At 50.6% G+C, this 13251-nt stretch overlaps 1 protein-coding gene across 7 annotated transcripts in view; it reads right to left on the bottom strand.

Moving 5' to 3' along the window:
• SRC (SRC proto-oncogene, non-receptor tyrosine kinase) overlaps positions 1 to 13251 on the bottom strand; it is a 56878-nt gene that overhangs the window by 31232 nt on the left and 12395 nt on the right. For all 7 annotated transcript variants that reach the window (XM_060284245.1, XM_060284249.1, XM_060284250.1 and 4 more), the window contains exon 2: positions 3944 to 4011. The gene's annotated coding sequence lies outside the window, so the exon portion shown is untranslated. The remainder of the gene's footprint in view (positions 1 to 3943; positions 4012 to 13251) is intronic.

Below are 13251 nucleotides of genomic sequence, written 5' to 3'. Positions count from 1 at the left end.
AGCAAACTGGATCCAGCAACATATAAAAAGAATTATACATCATGACCAAGTGAGATTTTCCCCAAGCATACAAGGTTGGTTTAACTTCTGAAAATCAATCAATGTAATATACCATACCAATAAAATAAAGGACAAAAACTATACAATAATCACAGTAGATAAAGAAAAAGTGTTTGGCAAAATCCAACACCCTTTCATGATAAAAACACCCACCAAACTAGGAATAGAAGGGAATTTCTTCAACCTGACAAAGGGCATCTATGAAAAAGCCATATCTAACAACATACTTAATGGGAAAAGACTGAATGCTTTCCCCCTCAGAAACAAGACAAGGATGTCTGCTCTCACCAGTTCTATTCAACATTGTACCGGAGGTTCCAACCAGGGCAATAAAGGAAGAAGATGAAATAAAAGACATCCAGATTGGAAAGGAAGAAGTAAAATTTTCTTTATTTGTAGATGACATAACCTTGTATATAAAAATTCCTAAGGATTCCACTAAAAAAATTATGAGAATAAACAAGTTCAGCAACTTGCAAGGTACAAGATTAGTATATAAAAATAAATTGTATTTCTATACACTAGCAATAAACAATCCAAAAATAAAATTAAGAAAATAAATTACAATATCAAAAGAAGACTTAGGAATAAGATTAACAAAAGAAGTGCAAAACATATACTCTGAAAACAACAAAAATTGTTGAAAGAAATTAAAGAACTAAATAAATGGAAAGACATCCCATGTTCATGGATTGGAAGACTATGCATTATTAAGATGGCAATAGTCCCCAAACTAATCTAGAGTCAACACAATCTCAAACAAAATCCCAGCTAGCTTCTTTGCAAAAATTGACAAACTGACCCTAAAATTCATATGGACAGTCAAGGGACCCAGAATAGAAAAAACAATCTTGAAAAACAGAAACAAAGCCTGAGGGCTCACACTTCTCAATTTCAAAACTTGCTGCAAAGCTCTGGAAATCAAGACAGTGTGGTACTGGTATGAGGATAGACTTATAAATCAATCCAGCAATAAACACTCACATTTATGGTCAATTGACTTTTGACAAGGGTGCCAATATAATTAAATGGAGAAAGAAGAATCTTTTCAATGAATGCTGCAGGAACAACTGGATACACTCAGGCAGAAGAAGGAAGTTGGGCACCTTCCTCAAACCCTACACAAAAATTAACTCACAGTGGATCACAAATCTAAATGTACAAGATAAAACTTTAAAAATCTTATAAGAAAATACAGGCATAAATTTCCCCACTTTGGATCAAAATAGTTTCTTAGTCATGACACAAGCAGCAAAAGAAAAAATAGATAAACTGAACTTCATGAAAATTAAAAACGTTTGGACTTGCCTGGTGGCACAGTGGTTAAGAATCCACCTGCCAATGCAGAGGGCACGAGTTTGAGCCCTGGTCCGGGAAGATCCCACATGGCACGGAGCAACTAAGCCCGTACACCACAACTACTGAGCCCGTGTGCCACAACTACTGAATCCCACACACCTAGAGCCCGTGCTCTGCAACAAGAGAAGCCACCGCAATGAGAAGCCCGCACACTGCAACAAAGAGTAGCCCCCGCTTGCCACAACTAGAAAAAGCCCATGCACAACAACGAAGACTCAATGCAGCCAAAAATAAATCAATAAAATAAATAAATTTACAAAAAAAAATTAAAAACGTTTGTGTGTCAAAGGACACCATCAAGAAGGTAAAAAGAATCCACCAAATGGGAGAAAATATTTGCAAACCATATATCTGATAAGGGACTTGTATCTAGAATATATAAAGATCTTTTACAAATCAACAAACAAAAAGAGAAATGACCCAACTTAAAAATGGACAGAAGATCTGAATAGACATTTCTCCAAAGAAAATATATGGCTAGTAACTGCATGAAAAGATGCTCAACATTATTAGTCATCAGGAAAATGCAAATCAAAACCGCAATGTGATACCACTTCACACCCACTAGGATGGCTGTAATTAAAAAGATAGAAAACAACAAGTTGTTGGCAAGGATGTAGAGAAATTGGAAACTTCATACATTACTGGTGGGAATGTGAAATGGTATAGCTGTTTTGAAAAAACAGTCTGGCAGTCCCTCAAAAGGTTAAATATAGAGTTACCATATGACCCAGAAGTCCCACTCCTAGTTATAGACCCAAGAGAAAAGCAAACATATCCACATAAAAACTTGAACATGAGTGTCCATAGAAGCATTATTCATAATAGCCAAAAAGTGGAAACAACCATATGTCCATCAATGGATGAATGGGTAAATAAATGTGGTATATCCATATAACAGAATATTATTTGGCAAGAAAAAGGAATGGAGTACTGATACATGCTACAACATGGGTGAACCTCGAAAACATGCTAAGTGAAAGAAGCCAGACACAAAAGACTAGGTATTGTATGATTCCATTTACATGAAAGTTCCAGAATAAGCAAATCTATAGAAACATAAAGTAAACTAGTTGTCACCTGGGGCTGGGGGGAGGAAGGTTTGAGGGGCAGTGGAGACTGACTAAATGGGTTACGCAATTTCTTTTGGGGAGTGATGAAATTGTTCTAAAATTGTGGTGATGATTGTACAACTCTGTGACTACACTAAAAACCATTAAATTGTACCCTTTGGGGGAGGGATAAATTGGGAGGTTGGGATTGACATATACACACTACTATATATAAAAGAGATAACTAATAAGGACCTACTGTATAGCACAGGGAACTCTATTCAATACTCTGTAATGAGCTATATGGGAAGCGAAGCTAAAAAAAAAATTTACATACGTATAACTGATTCATTTTGCTGTACAGCAGAAACTAACACAACATTGTTAATCAACTGTACTCCAACAAAAATTCAAATAAATAAATACATACATACATAGATACATACAAAATAAATAAACTGTACACTTTAAATGGGTGAATTGTCTGGTATGTGAATTCTATCTCAATAAAGCCATGTTTAAAAAAAAACAAAACAACACTACACCAGAGGCCACTGTTCATCTATTAGATTGGCAGATCCCCAAATTCTAGATCAATCTGTGTTGGTGAGAGCGAGGGGAAGAAGAGGATGTGGTGTGAAGGTACATCAGTGCCACCTCCGTGAAGGACCCTCTGGACATATCTAACAAAATTACAACTGCACACATTCTCGGACACTGCAATTTGGGATTAATCCTAGAGGTATCTTCACACGTGAACACTAAGCACACGATGGAAGATATGCATTGCAGAACGGTCTGCAATAAGCAAAAGGCTGGAAACAACCAAAAGTAGTCTTCTCTAATTAAATAAAGCATGGTCTCCATCCACACAATGAATACTATGCAATCAGGAAACAGAAAGAAGCGGCACTAAATGACCTCCAAGGCACACTGTCAAGAGCAAACAGTCACATGTAGAGCTGAGGATACCATGCACGATCACTTGAGGTTTTTAAACTATTTTTTCTAATATCCACGCTTACATATGCCTGGACTCCCTGCAAGAACACACCAGAAACTCCTCCCATGGCTGCCTCCAGCAAGGAGACCTGGGTGCCAGAGAGGTTTACTTTTCCCTGCCTTCTTCTGTACTGTTTGAGTTATTGTTTACTGTGTGTGTTAATGCTTTTTCTTTCCTTTTTAAGACAAAAGCTGACATATACACACTACTATATATAAAATAGATAACTAATAAGAATCTACTGTATAGCACAGGGAACTCTACTCAATACTCCGTAATGACCTGTATGGGAAAAGAATCTAAAAAAGAGTGCATATATATATATATATATATATATATATATATATATATGTATGTATAACTGATTCACTTTGCTGTACAGCAGAAACTAAAACAACATTGTAAATCAACTATACTCCAATAAAAACTAATTTAAAAAGAAAGAAAGAAAGAAAAAAGACAGGTTTACCTGGTATCAGATCCTGGTGCTCTCTCTCATAGCTGGGAAGTCACTTCACTTCTCTGAGCCTCTGTGCTCTGCAAAGAGAGGGATAATAATAGTATCTGCCTTGCAAAGTTGTTGTGAAGGATTAAATAAGACAAGGCCCGGCACGCACACACGCACAGGGCTCCCCACCGTGTCTGTGTCTGGCTCCTAGCAGTAGGTGCATGGTTCCTGCTGGTCATTAATACGTTACTACGTACACCAGGGTGGATTGTTAACAAGTGCCACCAGGGAGACTTGGGACCAAGTGTTCAGAGCATCAGCAATCCCCTCCAACTGGGAGGAACTGGGAAAGGATTCCTGGGGGAGGCAGCATTTGAGAAGGGCTTCAAGGTCGAGAAGGAGGTCCACAAATAGAGATAACTGGGGGCTGTGCCTCTGGCAGAGGGAGCTGTGCAGGCAAAGGCCTGGAGGTAGGAAAGCCCTGGGTATTCGCTCAGTCGTTCATTCACTGGCTCCTTCAACAGAGCTCAACTGAGCACCGACTATGTGCCAGACACTCTCATAGGAAAGACAGACAAAGCCAAGTAGCTGGACCATCGAAGGGAGGAATTACAGAGAGTGTGAAGACAACAAGGGGCTGGGGCAGAGCCTCACCCAGGTCCAAGTGTTCATAGAGCAGACCAGGAAAAGGAGGCTCAGAGAGGGAGAGAGGCTACCTAAGGTCACACAGCACCTTCTCAACTTCTGGAAAGGTCCTCTCCCAGCTCCACCCTTCCCATGTCCCACGAGCCTGGAGAAGAGAAAGCCCACAAGGGCCATCCCAATGTGCACTCATCAGAAGGTGCATAAAGATGCCATCTAAACTGGGGTCCCCAACAAAGAGGAGGGACAACTGGTTCTCAGATGATAACAGCACCTGGCTGATGGGTAGAGAGACTCCTGTGTGCCAGGCACCATGCTGAGAAGTGCACTACATCTACGAGCCCAGGTGAACCCTCTGCAGTCCTATGTGGTCAGCCCCATTTTGCAGATGAGGGAACTGAGGTCCAGAGAGGTCAAGTTACTTGCCTAAGGTCACACGGCTCATAAGAGACAGCATCGGCAGGCAGACTCGGATTGTCTGGGCTCCGTAGCCTCAGGTCCCAGGGCCCATCGCCCAAGGGAGCCACTGCCAGGGCCTGTATCAGCAGTCACATCCCTTCTCAAAAGCACCCAAGGTGGAAGCTGTTCTCAGCCAGTCCAGGAATGTCTCCTGATAACAGTGGCCCAACCGGGGGTGGGAGGAGTGGGTGGTGGTGGTTGTGTGGGGAATGGGGGGGAGGGGCGGCAGGAGGGACACAGCCCATTTGAGTCCATCTGTCCTGCCTCTGGAGAGGAGGAAGCAAAAAGGTCCCATCAGGCACCCATCAGAGTCAGGCGGGTTGCAGCATCCTGGTTAAGGGGGCTCCTGCTGTGGCCCTGGGAGAACTCTGGGCAAGTCAACCAAAGCCTCCTTCAGTACCATGGAGACATCCATAATCACCCCAGACAGTTGCAAGAGCAAATGAGCTAACCACGTGTGCCCTGGGCACGCAGGCCATGCTGGATAAAGGTGGGGGGGGGGGGCGACCACCACTGCTACCTTATTATTTCCATTGTTATTGTTTAGCTCTCCAGTTCCCACCAGGACCCTGCTTCATAGGGACGATCAGCCCCCATCTCCCAGAGAAGGCAACAGAGAGAGGCTCAGAAAAGCCAAGTCAGCTGCCCAGGCCACCATCCAAGACAGCAGAGGACCAGCTGGGGATCCTGGCTCTCCTGGCCCCAGGCCACTTTGGCCCCTCTCCCCAAGGGCACCAGTCCCAGCTGGGCTCTCGAAGGGAGTTATTACACCAGGGACTAAGCAGGGCCCTCAGTCAGTCCTTTTTCTACTAGGGTAATGGAGGCCAAGATAGGGGGAGTGGCTGGCCCAAGGCCACACAGCCCAAGAAGGACCACTTACGGAATGAACCTGTCACCCTTCTGAACCTCCAAAGCTAGGTCCCCAGCTGATGCCCCACCCTCCTCACAACAGCCCTAGGGGGCAGGTACCACCAGCACTGGCCTGTGTCCACAGGGGAGGAAGTTGAGGCTGGAGGAGCGTGGGAGAGGGTGCCGGCCCATCATGCCCATCCCAAAAGTGGGGGCTGTGACCCTTTCCTGCCTCCCCTGGAGCCTCCCACACGTAGGCAGGAATCTTCTAATTCCCTTTCTTCCTTCAGACTCTCAAAAGAATGACGTGCTCAACTGACGTGTTTTTCTACAAGTGGTTTCGGAATATAGAAGGGAGTCCTGCTTCAGAGCAGGGGAACATCAATAATGACAGTAATAAGAATAAGGGCAGTAGCAACAGCTAATATTCGTTTAGCGCTTTTTTTTTTTTTTTGGCCGCACCGTGTGGCATGCAGGATCTTAGTTCCCCGACCAAGGATCAAACCCGCACCCCCTGCAAGGGAAGCGCAGAGTCTTAACCACTGGACCACCAGGGAAGTCCCTATGTGCCATTCTTTTTTTTTTTCCTATGTGCCATTCTTATCACCCCATTTTACAGAAGAGGAAACAGAAACACAGACAGGTTAAATGATGTGATTAAAATCCCGCCTCTTAGCAGCTAAGTGACAAGTTCCTCCCTCTCTGAGCTTCTCCCTGAAGGGGGGCTGCCACCCCTTGGGTCACTTGGGAAGGACCCAAGGAAGAAGCCAGGGCCACGGCCAGCTCAGCCCCCTCCCCAGAACTCAACACCATTGGCTGCTCCAGTGCAGGCTGGTGGGGTGGAATGGGGCATGCTGATGGCGGTGTGGAGACCACACCTTTCCCCCTCATGCCCTCCCACCTGGGGTTCACACTACCCGTTCCATGCTCCCAACAGCCTTGGAACAAGCTATGGCCACAGTCATTTTACACATGAGCACACAGGGCTCCAGGAAACTGCCCCAGCCAGGAAGTGGAGTGCAAAGGCCCTGAGGCAGGAAGGTCAGATGTGCAGGTCTGGACTGAGTGGGTTCCAGCTTAACTGGGTCGCTGCAGGCTTTTGGTCCAGGCACGAGGAGGTCGGAGGGAGGCCCCGAGAGGGACCCGTCCAGCAATTTAGGTCAGAAAGACCTGAAAATTTGAGAGAGAAGCCCATGAAGATTTTCTCAGGCCCCTGAGTGTGCTGGGAGGGATGGGGGCGGGGGGGGGAGGTTACTGAGGCTTCATCCCACAGTGATCCTATCAGAGCGCAGTGATCAGCTTCAGAGGAGACACCTAAACCATGGTGGACTTCCCAGAGGAGGGGACATCTCAGCTAAGGTCCAAAGGCTGAGCAGTTTGTGAAAAGAGGAAGGGGAAGCATGATCCAGGCAGAAGGGATTACTTGGCCAAAGGCCCAGAGGTGGGACCATTTAAAGAAAGGCAAAGAGCCATGTCAGTTTAAGTCATGTAGTCTCAGTTTCTCCAGCAGGGAAATGGGGGGAAAGACAGGCACACAGTGGGTACCTCCATCTCCCCCACACCCACTGTCTTCCTTCTCCAAGGCCCCCACCCAAGAGGAAGGGCACTTCCTCCTGCCATGGAGCATCTTTGGGGCTGGTGAGGTTGGCAGGGTTGGGAGGTTCCACTGACACCCCACCCCCCTGACACCCTCTACCCCAGAATCCAGGCCAGGCAGCCTGGCAGGTGGATGGGGAGGGCAGCTCACAGGCCAGGAGGCCACAGCCCTGATCTCAGAGAGCTTTGGGAGATCTCCCCCTTCACAGATGTGGAAGTGGAGGCTCAGAGAGGAGAGCAGTCAGCCTCAGGTCACACAGCAAGGCGGAGGCCAGCTCTTGAATGAGGGTGTGGGACTGGGACCCGGACTGAAGATAAGATTCTTGGGGCACCAGGCCCAGGAGCGCTGGGCTGAGGAGGAGCTAGAAGAGGAGATGCTAGCCCCAAAGGACCACAGGCTAGGCAAGTCCCAGGGACCCAACCAGACACCACCTGGCCCGGCCAGATGAGGGCTGGCCACCATGTGGCTAAGTGGAAGGCCTCCATCAGAATCTCCATGTGACCTCGGCAAGTCACACCCCCTCTTGGGCCTCAGCATCTGCACCTGGACAAAGGCCCTGGCATGCCAAGGATTCCTTAACAGACCCCCAGCATCAGTGGTGACCACAGGGAACACTGAGGTGACACGTCTTGCTCTCTCCCAGACTCTCCAAGGTCATGTCTCCCAGGCCTCGCCCCCGTGGTTCCACCCCCGCTGGCTGATGGCCGACAGGCCTTGGGGGGACAGATGCCAGCCGGCCCCTGCCCACGGTGCCCGCTATTCCTGCCAGCAGCTCTGGCTGCTTTCCTGCTCTGGGAACACATAGTGCCCCCTCGTCCCCGCCCCCGCCCACACCCACGCAGGAGCTCCGTCCAGGGACACAGGTGGGCAGAAGCACCTGGCGGCCAGGCCCCTCGACACTGTCGGCCCTGTGCTCAACCCCACACACTCAAAGCTCACAGGTGCCACCCTGGACATGTGACCTCAGGAAGGTCCAGGCCTTCCTTTATTCATCCATGAAATGGGGGCTCTGGCAGGTCTCTGGGGGAGAAGGCATCCAAGCCTGAGTTGAGCACAGTGGTCAGCAAGAGAGCCAAAACCCTTAATGCTCCTACGGGCTGTTCACGGGATCAAGGCCAAGGGTGGAGGGGCGTCTGCTGTACGCTCCCTCCTCCCCACCACTTAACCCTCCCTGGACTCGTAATTACCCTCCAGCCTCCAGCCCTTTGCACGCGCTGTTTCCTCTCCTGAGGCTTCACCACCCACCTCCCCCTGCCCCCCATGAAATCCAGGGCACCCTACGGGCCTGACCACAGGTCATACTTGACCTTGCCTACCCTCCAACTGAGAGAGGTACTTCTCTTTTTCTGGGCTCACATAGCCTCCATCACATGGGGACTAAGAGTTGTACTGCTTGGGGACTTCCCTGGCGGTCCAGTGGTTAGGACTCAGCGCTTTCACTGTGATAGCCTAGGTTCAATCCCTGGTCGGGGAACTGTGACCCGAAAGCTGTGCGGTGCAGCCAAAAAAAAAAAAAAGTTGTACTGTCTGGGTTCAAAACCTAGCTCTGACCCTTCCTAGCTGTGTGACCTTGGAAAAGTTATTCTACCTCTCTGTGCCTACATTTCCTCACTTATAAAATAGGGACAAAAATAATAATTACCTCCAAGGATTGTTGTGAGGATTAAATGAAGTCATATTTGTAAAGGGCTTAGAACAGAGCCCAGACCTTAGCAAATGTGCCGTAAGTATTTGCCATTAACCAATAAGAGTAGCAGCTGGCACCTGTTGAGCACCTACTGTATGCCAGGCCCGGTGCTCAGTATTTTACCTGGATTATCTCACAACAGCCTGGGAGGAGGGGCCGTTATGAATCTCGCTTTAAAACGGCAAAGACAGGGAGGCCCGGAGGCATCAGCTTCACCTCAAAATATATCTGGGGACGAAGGGGATTTTGCTGATATTAAGGAACTACTGTGTATTTCTTTCAGGTAGATTATGGTTTTTGTGGCTACTTTCTCAACATGAGTCTTATCTTTTAGAGATACATACTGAAAGATTTGCACGTGAAGGAAGACATGCGTGCGGGATTTGCTTTAAAATGACACAGGAAGGGGGCTTCCCTGGTGGCGCAGCGGGTGAGAGTCCACCTGCCGATGCAGGGCACACGGGTTCGTGCCCCAGTCCGGGAAGATCCCACATGCCGCGGAGCGGCTGGGCCCATGAGCCATGGCCGCTGAGCCTGCGCGTCCGGAGCCTGTGCTCCGCAACGGGAGAGGCCACAACAGTGAGAGGCCCGCGTACTGCAAAAAATAAATAAATAAAATGACACAGGAAGGGAGTGGCACAGAACAGGTTTGGAGGGGCCAGGCCTGGCCATGGGCGGTACTTGGGGCTCAGTGACAGGTTCATGGGGTTTGTTATACTAATATGCTTCCATAATAAAGAGTTTAAAAAGGAAGATGAAATAAAATAATGCAAAACAATGTTGGACCCCCCACAGCCCCATCAACTGCCTTAGCCTGGGCCAACCATTGTCACCCCTTCCCCTCGCTGGACCAATGCAGTCGTCCCTCTGGTCCGCCTGTCTCCACCCTCAGCCCCTAGTCTGCTCGCCACACAGCAGCCAGGTGCTCTCAGAAGGCCTCCTGCGGCCCCCGCCTCACTGGGAGGAAAGAGCCAACATCAGAAGGGTCCAGAGGCCCTCCCTGGACACCCCCGCATCTTACGGCCCTTCCTCCTGTCATCCTCCCTGAGCTGGACACCCCCGCATCTTATGGCCCCTTCCTCCTGTCATCCTCCCTGAGCTGGACACCCCCGCATCTTACGGCCCTTCCTCCTGTCCTCCTCCCTGCACTGGACACCCCCACATCTTACGGCCCTTCCTCCTGTCATCCTCCCTGCGCTGGACACCCCCGCATCTTACGGCCCTTCCTCCTGTCCTCCTCCCTGCACTGGACACCCCCACATCTTACGGCCCTTCCTCCTGTCATCCTCCCTGCGCTGGACACCCCCGCATCTTACGGCCCTTCCTCCTGTCATCCTCCCTGCGCTGGACACCCCCGCATCTTATGGCCCTTCCTCCTGTCATCCTCCCTGCTCTTGCTCTGTTCCCCTAGCCTCCTCGCTGTTCCTCCAACACTCCAGCCTACCACTAGCTTCCGATCTTTGCACTGGCTGTTCCCTCTACCTGGGTTCTCTTGCCCCAGGGAGCTACATGGCTCCTCCCTCCCCTCCTGGGAGGTGAGCTTCTGGGAGAGGTCTCCCCTCCCGCCCCCCACCCCCAGGCCCGCCATCCTATCTAATTACAACCCATTCCGTACAACCCAGCCAGTCTTCCCAGCTTTACGTTTGACCCGTGACACCTATCACGTTGTAACAGACCACGTGCAGATCTTCCTTATTTGCTGTGTTTTCGTCTCCCCCACCAGGATGTCAGCTCTGTGAGAGCACAGATTTTTGTCTGGTTGGTTCTTTGCTCTATCTCCAGCCTCTAGAACATTGTCTGCCACATAGTGGCGCTCAGTAAATATTTGTGGGAGGGAGGGGTAGGTGGAGGGAGGGATGGAAGGAGGGATAGAGGGATGGAAGGAGAGAGGGAGGGAGAAAAGGATGGTGGGATGGATAGAGGGAGGGAGGGAGGAGTAGAGGGAGGGGGGAAAGGAGGGAGGGAGGGATGAATGGGTCCTACCCAGGGCCCCAGGAGATAAAGAGATACAGGCCTCAGCCCCAGGTCTGCCCAGCCCCACAGCCTATGCTCCGACCACTGCACTCTCCTGCCACTGCCTGGCATGTCCCCGTGGCAGAGCCTCTGACCACCCTGGTTACATGGGACAGTGTGCAAGTCTGAGACAGCTGTAGACCCCGAGCCTCACCCGGCACGGCCGCAGGCATGGCACGGGCACCGGGGTTGCCTGCTGCATGAGCCAGGAGTGAGTGAAGCATGAGCCAGGGGCTGTCCGTGTTCCAGGGCAACCAGAACGTGTCTGGTCCCGTGTTCCCGGTGCGAACACACTCAGGGCTGGCAGGCCTCAAACCGGCTCTGCCAGTGCGGCCAGGGCGGGGCGGGCGCTGCAGGCTCAGGCTGGCATGGCGGGCAGATGAAGGGGTGCTGCCCGAGCCGGGACCCGCCGCTCGGGGAGGGAGAAGCTAAGCGAGCGGACGGCGCCACTCCCACTAATCCCGACCCCGTGCAGACAGAACTGTTCTGGCCCGAGCGGCTCTTGGGTTTCTTCCTGGGCAGTAAGGGGATCCCTTTCCAGACCCCAGGCCCTGCCCTGCTCTGTAAAGGGCAGGATCCCTTCCCGCTAGGATCCGTCCACAGCCTAGAAGCCCGAGACAGGAGGGCAAGGCCGGGAAGTGGCCGGCGCCGGAGCAGGACAAGGCAGCAGGGAACCTGGTGTAAAGCCTGGCTCTGCCCCACGGTGCTGCACGGCCCTGAGCCAATCGTGGCCCTTTCAGGACCGTTTCCCCAGGTGGAAAGCAGTGCTGGGCATGGATTCCAGGGACCCTACATCCCACGGTGCCGATTTATCTAGAAGAGGCCACCTCGGTGACTCCAGCCCTGCCCCCAAAGCCCACCTCTGAGGATAGACATGGGCAGAGCCCGGACTCACACACGTCCTTACTCCCCACAGAAACAACAATGATAAAAATACCTGCTGAGGGCTTCCCTGGTGGTGCAGTGGTTGAGAATCCGCCTGCCAGTGCAGGGGACACGGGTTCAAGCCCTGGTCCGGGAAGATCCCACATGCCGCGGAGCAACTAAGCCCGTGCACCACAACTTCTGAGCCTGTGCTCTAGAGCCCGCGAGCCACAACTACTGAGCCTGCGTGCTGCAACTACTGAAGCCCAAGCACCTAGAGCCCATGCTCCGCAGCAAGAGAAGCCACCGCAATGAGAAGCCCACACACTGCAACGAAGAGTAGCCCCCACTCTCCACAACTAGAGAAAGCCCACGCGCAGCAATGAAGACCCAACACAGCCAAAAATAAAATAAATTTTAAAAATAAATTTAAAAAAATACGTGCTGATCACTGAACACTTAACTCTATGCCTGGCATCCAGCTTTACATGCACTGTTTCACCTGGTCCTCCCAACAACACTGTGAGGTAGGGACTGTTACTGTGCCCATTTCCCAGCAGAGGAAACTGAGGCCTAGTTGAGGCAAGTTGTAGTTCAGGCCCCCCACCCCACCCCTGGGCAGCCTCTATCTCCCCAAGACAGTTCAGGGTAGGAAAGAAATCTCAGGCACCCCCTGAAATGGCAGGGCCCATATTCCCCAAATCCATTGATCCTCCTGAGCCCTTAGAGGCCAAGCCCCAACCCTGCCCCCACTGTGTAACCCAGGCCATGGGTGTACCACTCAGAGCCTCAGTTCTCTCATCTGTAAAATGGGTAGGATCCTGCCAGCTTTGCCTAAGGGATACCGCTGTTTAAAGCCACGGGAACTGGAAGACTCAGTCCAACCCTCAGGACAAGGTGGAGAAGCTGCTGGGCCTACGTGCCTCGAGATGGATTAGGGGGAGGGAGAGTGAACATGAACCAGAAGCCCAGTGGTCTGTGGCGGAGACTCAGCCCCTCATTACCAGCAGCCCAAGAGAGGAAGGATGATTCTTCCTGTGCCCCATGTAATCCAGTTCCAAGCCCTGTCAGTCTCACCTCCAAACACATCCTGAATCCACCTCCTTCCCTCCCACCACGGTCACCCCCTCGTCCAGCCCTCCAGGCTGGCCAATTGTAGGCAGAGAGCCTTTCTGAAATGTCCATCTGAACCCATCACTCCTGCTTACACCCCTCACA

This window comes from Globicephala melas, chromosome 15, assembly GCF_963455315.2.
Source record: "Globicephala melas chromosome 15, mGloMel1.2, whole genome shotgun sequence".
NCBI lineage: Eukaryota > Metazoa > Chordata > Mammalia > Artiodactyla > Delphinidae > Globicephala > Globicephala melas.
This window is presented reverse-complemented; position numbering and strand designations above follow the sequence as displayed.